This window comes from Solanum pennellii, chromosome 5, assembly GCF_001406875.1.
Source record: "Solanum pennellii chromosome 5, SPENNV200".
In the NCBI taxonomy this organism is placed as follows: domain Eukaryota; kingdom Viridiplantae; phylum Streptophyta; class Magnoliopsida; order Solanales; family Solanaceae; genus Solanum; species Solanum pennellii.
The window spans coordinates 66,865,839-66,872,236 of NC_028641.1; the positions used below are offsets into that span (position 1 = coordinate 66,865,839).

General features: G+C 35.2%; 1 long non-coding RNA gene across 1 annotated transcript; it reads right to left on the minus strand.

Moving 5' to 3' along the window:
• Positions 1 to 3,198: 3,198 nt before the first annotated feature.
• On the minus strand, positions 3,199 to 5,780 carry LOC107018825. The gene is made up of 2 exons (XR_001456680.2): positions 5,233 to 5,780; positions 3,199 to 3,692 (listed from the first exon to the last, which is right to left on the minus strand). It is a non-coding gene; the product is annotated as an uncharacterized LOC107018825 (long non-coding RNA).
• Between the last annotated feature and the right edge of the window lie 618 nt (positions 5,781 to 6,398).

Below are 6,398 nucleotides of genomic sequence, written 5' to 3' on the forward strand. Positions count from 1 at the left end.
TTGACAAAGTCAAACAGTAAATTCGGATGCGGATCCTATGATTTCCATTAAATTCTAAAGTTGGCCCATTTTCAATTATGTGTCTTTTGTGTTTAGATAACTGTATTGTTGTTGTGATCTTATTTTCTGATAGCGTGAGAACATTCTGAGGCCGTTTTCAAGGGAAAGGCTCCGACATTTTGATTTAGAGCAAGCGAGATTGACCTAAAGGTAGACTACAAATTCCATTCTCTTAGATTGAGGTTGAATGTGTAACTACATATTGATTAGAGGGAATTGGGGGTGCATACCTAGTTTTTATTATTTACTTTTCTTGTTAGCATGTTTTAGGACATGAGTAGCTCTATTTTAGGAGTGATACCATGCTAGTCGAGGATTATGTGTTTAGTTCTATTTTAGTGAGTTGAATTCAATGTTGTTATTATGGTATAACGAAGTATGCTTGGCCTTATTCTAGGACTAGACTAGTTTTTGCCTTAGACCGGCGATACTTGTGGTATTTAGGACTTTTACTTCTCCTACGTCGTTTTAGATGGTTTAACTCATTATAAACTGAACTAGCAAACTTAAGTCTAATAGAATGAGCCTTAGTTTAGGCGTCGATGAAGTTTTTAGAAATTTCTATTCACTCTTCCAATTTCGATGGCCCATTGTGATACTAGAGGTTTTATGCTTTATTGGGTAACTCAAGAATGGAGTCGTGCAGGCGGAGAGCCTTTTATCAATTCCTTGGGTTAAATGTTGTTACGATGTAGCTTGGGTTATAGATGATACATGATACTTCGATATTCTTATTGGTTCCCACATGTTTACTCTTGCTAACTGGGCTAGTGCCCTTGGGAGCATACTATTTGTTGGGCGATGGTCTTATTGGTACCCTGAGTTTATTCTTGCTAGCTATAACTCAAAATTTAGAACATAAAAACAAGTCATGGCAGCCTACAATAACTCGAATTTTCCTCGAATGGAGATCCTACAATAGTTCCAACCATCGACACACATATCCCCAACAGTTCATGATTACTAGACTTCAAACCACTAAAAATGGAGTTAAATTGATAGTGTAATTGCTTATGGAATTTGGTACTTAAAGGTGCCTTGTATTTTGCTCTTTGCTAATGCAACTTAGAGGTGCCACAAATGCAAAAAGCAAGATGTTTAACCTTTGAAAATGTGGCAAGAATCCTTCAAATGCGAAGGCAAGAGAAGATAAGGGCCTTCGAATGCGGTCGAGTCCCTGCATAAAGCGAAGGCCAGAGCCTAACCCTTTTCAAATGTGACCTGGACCCTGAAAAGGCGGTGACCAAATCTCATGGTCTCGGCAAACACAGCCCAAGGCTTGAGAAAGCGAAGACCAAATTTGTCTTGCACCAACGGATGCATGTCAGCTAGTTTTTGCAACTTGAAAAACTCTGACAGGGTATTTCGATTTTGTTCAGAATCTCGTATATACAAACGAGATATGCTACCCTACAAAATTTGATATTTTTGACTTAATGGTATATAAAATTTTCATGCGAGATCATATCGACAAAAGGTGGCCCCAAATCAAAACTCCATTTAAGCCAACATCTACAAGGGGACTCGGAATTAGCCCGAGAGCCTCGAGATTCGCACAAAGGTCGTTCAAGAGAAATTCGATATTCTAGAGCTAACCACACTAATGGAGTTCTCATCCGAGCACGTTTAGAAGAATGTTGACCAATAAAGGTACCAGGTTCCCAACATGAATAGCCTGTTGACTGCCAGCTGGAGAACGTACAGAAAGTGGGTGCACATTTCCCAACGGCGCCAGAAAAGTCAGACCTTTCAAACCAATGGCAAGATTTTAGGGAAAGGGACTTGTCTATACAATGTCACTTTTCTTAACATCATTCTTTAGTTTTTGCAACTTGAGAAAGCACTCTCAAGAACGTTTGCAAAGGCTATAGAAAATCAAAGTGAAGAATTATTCTATAACAACTGAAAACTCAGGTGCATATCGTGTAGTTGTTTGAGAATATATTCTTGTGGTCTTACATTGTAAACTGTTCCTAAATCTATAAAGGAATCAGTGTGGTGAATGTTGAAATTCTAAGTTGTCTAGAGAGATAGCTTAGTGGGTAGAATAACTTCTACTTAGGCTTATCAAGCAAAAGAGTTATTGCTTGATTGTGAGATTAAAAACTTTTTCTCACATTTGTGTAACTGGTTTTACTTTTTCTTACAAAGATTAGTGAAACAGTTGTGAAAATCCTGTGAGACAGGTCGTGGTTTTACTCCCTGAAGCAAGGAGGTTTCCACGTAAAATTGTTGTGTTGTTAAATTGCATTTACTTTCTGTTCATATTCGGTTTTGTGTCAAGGGACCTGACCAGTGACTGATAAGTGGACGCATAGATTCTAACAGGCGTCGATTCAGTTTTTCAAAGTTTCTATTCATTCTTCCAATGTCTATGGCCCATTGCAATTATAGAGGTTTTATGCTTTATTGGGTAACTCAAGATTGGAGTCGTGCAGGCGGAGAGCCTTTTATCGATTCCTTGGGTTAAATGTTGTTCCACTGTAGTTTGGGTTATAGATGATACATGATACTGTTTTAATAAAATATATGGTAAAAGAAAAAATTACTATTAACAAAGTTTGGAAAAATCAATTAATTTTATGATTTAAGAGAAATCAATTTTCCGAATTAACAGAGTCGCCACTTGATTTTTAGTAAAAATCAAGAAAAAAACTTAAAATTATTTTTCAAAAGATTTTAAAAAAATAAAAATCTATTGAGGATGGTTAGAAGTTCAAATGTACATTCCGAGAAGGTGTTAGGCCCTCGTATTACCCGCTAACCTGCGGTTGAACGGCGATTTGACTAAAATGACTTTTTAATAATTTTTAAATTTTAACCAAGTAAGGAGACTTTATTTATTATTTTTTTAATTTACTATTATTGAACTAAACTTTTTTTCAGGAAAAAGGGAAAATCATTTATAAGGGGGAGTGACATAAAGGGTTAATAAGACTAGAAATAGAATAAAAGCTAAGTGACTTGTAAAAATAAATTTTTACACATGTATATATTATTTTTATTTTCTCTTATTTAACATTATCATTTAAATTAATTATCTCTTTTTAAGGGAAAATAGCTCAGGGAATAACCTAAAGGGATGAACTTAAGGGTTGACAAAGACCAAGTAGAATAAAAACCAAGTAAAATTATATGTATATAAATAAATATATGTACAAATAAGAGGAATGTCTATCATAGGAGAATAAATAAATTAAACCAAAATCACATAAAATAATTAGTCAACTATCATGATAAATAAATAAGAAAGGGAGGAAACATCAAATTTGGGCCCTAGGCCCAAATTCTGCTGCTGCAGTTTTAAGGCCTTTAGGCCTATTCTCTTTCCAAAGTCATGATACATTTTGAGTGTATATTCTATGTATACGCTGTGTATATTGACGAGTTTTGCGCTCCTGAACCTGCAATTTCAACCAAAACTTTGTATTTTTGCGTTTTTAAATTCCTGGCCACGTTTTCCAACAGCATATTGTATATTCACATTGTATACCAGTGTATAGGGGCTGTATATCGACCTATTTTTCGGCTTTTTGGGGACCTGCAAATTAATTCCCAGCAACAAATTTTGCTGATTTTGATCTGTACACCAGTTATAAAGGGATGGACGACTCGGATACGGTGGTGTGAGCCTTTACGTCTCGATGAGAGGATGCAAATGGATGAAGTAAAGTCCGTAAGGACCCGAAAGAATTTTTTTACATGCAAGAAAATAAAAATGGGTTAGCATATGAAATAATATAAGAAACAAGATATATATTAAACGAAAGCAGATTTTACTTTTTTTTAAAAAAAAGGAAAGCTACTTAAGGGATTTGAATGACGCTAAAATACATAACTCTAAGGAAGACCAAGTGAATAGCACTAACAAAATCTTTTAAAAAAAAAAACTCTCTAGACAGTAGCATGTATTGTGCGTGTATGCATACTTAAGAACATACCATGTTCAGGGAACATATAGTCCTTGGATAATATTGAACTCAAATGTATAAAGAGAAAACATATTGCATATTTATTCCAATGGAACACCTCATGCCAAAGTCAAGATAATTCATTCGGTGAGATCTTACATTGCTAAATCCAACCTTTTAAACAAGGGAGAAAACTAGTAAGATTTTTTTCTTTTTTTTTTTTTTTTGCCAAACCATTCTAAAAGGAAGTAAAATATGACTATGAATAATCAAAGCCAAAGGAGTTTATTCCTCCGAGCTAACATGTTATGCATAAATGCAAATAGACATGAAATAAAGTATAGAATGCAAGGAGATCATTATTAAGCAAAGACACCATATAAGTAGCCGAGAAAGATGGCAACTAAAACTAAGATAGATATCTTCGAATGTAGACCAAAGGTTGGAAAACTATTGGTATTCTAACTGACAACATCCTCCAAAAAAAGGTTTCTACGCCTCAACATATCAAACAATTAGTAGATACTTATGATCCAAACCGAAGTTGCGATTTCTAATCTAGGGATGACAGTATGCCGTTTTAAGAGCTTCTAATCGAGCACTAGAGTTGGCCAACATGCTTATAGAGCAGATTGAACCAAGACAAACAGAAGAGGGAAACAAATGTCCATTTTGGATAAGTTTCACGATATTTCAAGGAGCTGACTACAAATAATAAGCAACTTTCGACTAAAAAATGAGCAAAACAGGGATAATCCCGACTCGAACAAAGTTCATATCAAAATGAAGAACGATTTCAAACAAACTAAACTTACACGAATTTACAGAGATGTTTCAAATTCATTCAGCCTCTAAGCATCAAATACCGAAAATGTAGCCAACGGAATCGAATTAAACGACAAATAAGCATGGTTTTGACCTCCTTAGCAAATATCAACTAGACCAAAGTAAAGAACAGAGACACACATTTTTGAAATGTAGATCATGAAATCATTACTGATCCATAGCCTTCACAAGTAACTAGTTGAGACAGTAAGAAAATAAGAAGATTAAAGTAGTGCACAAGCAAGGGTTCGGGGCCAAAAGAAACATCAAAATTTCAACGAGGACGTAAACACACAACCTCATGGGCTAATAGGCAGATTGGTCACTGCTTTGCAGCTAACAGTGAGTAAAAAATCAACACAAGCAACTCACACAGTCGAGAGTCGAATGAGCAAACATTCGGAACAAATTATGCTTGAAACGAGGTGAGTATTACCTTTCGAAGTGCAGTAAAACAGGGATATCTAACGAAAACTCCGGTGAACGAAGAAACAAGCAAGGCACTCAAACAAGGCCTAAACTCTCACTTTTTTTTTTTTTTGCTTCTGAGAACTTATCCTCAAATAATTGTAGCTGACAGTTCACTATATTTTCCTCTCAAATTTAAACTATTCACCAAGTAAAGTTTTCTGTCACCGAAAAAAATTTCCCCCTTTTACAATGAAGCGAAAGAGAATATACATAGGGGTTATTAGGGTTCGATTTTTGGGGGAATATTGAGTGAGGATGGGTCCAAATTCGAATTTCAAAGTCCAAATCTCTTTCACAAATTGAGGGAGACACCGTTTCCTGACGATTCGGCTCCATTCCGGAAGAGGAAAGGAAACCAAAGGCTTGGATTGACTCGAGCGTCCTTGGCGAACGATGTGGCCCCATCTCAAGGCCACAAGGACGGATTTGCAGCTGCTGGTACGAAAAAAGAAGAGGAACGTTGAAGAAAGGGACAAAGAACCATTTTACTGGTCTCTACTTTGGGGCGTTATTTTTTTGGGAATTGTCACGCTATTCTGCGTCTCTTTTGGGAAGAGATTGGGGCTGGGTCGGGTCTATTGGAATGGGCCGCGTTCAAGGGGAGTTGGGCTGACTGAATCTGGAAAAAGAAGTTGCTGGAAATTAATTCAAATCAAGGTAAAATGGGCTGACTAAAATTTTAGTAATGGGCCAATGGAAATAGATGAAAAGGGCCCAAATTTTACTCTTAAGAGATTGGAGGATGAAAGGGTAAGGCCAGATTTAAATTAGGATTAATTACATGAATATACAACTTAAGTTTACATATTCTCCATATTTCCCTTCTTTTTTTAAAAATTACTAAAATCCCTATTTTTTAATAAATTTAATCTAACAAATACATTATTAAATTAGAATCCTAATTAATACAAACCAATTAAATCTTACCCCTAATTATAGTCTTTATTTTCCCCAAATAAAATAGGATTAATTACATGAATATACAACTTATGTTTACATATTCTCCATATTTCCCTTCTTTTTTTAAAAATTACTAAAATCCCTATTTTTTAATAAATTTAATCTAACAGATACATTATTAAATTAGAATCCTAATTAATACAAACCAATTAAATCTTACCCCTAATTATA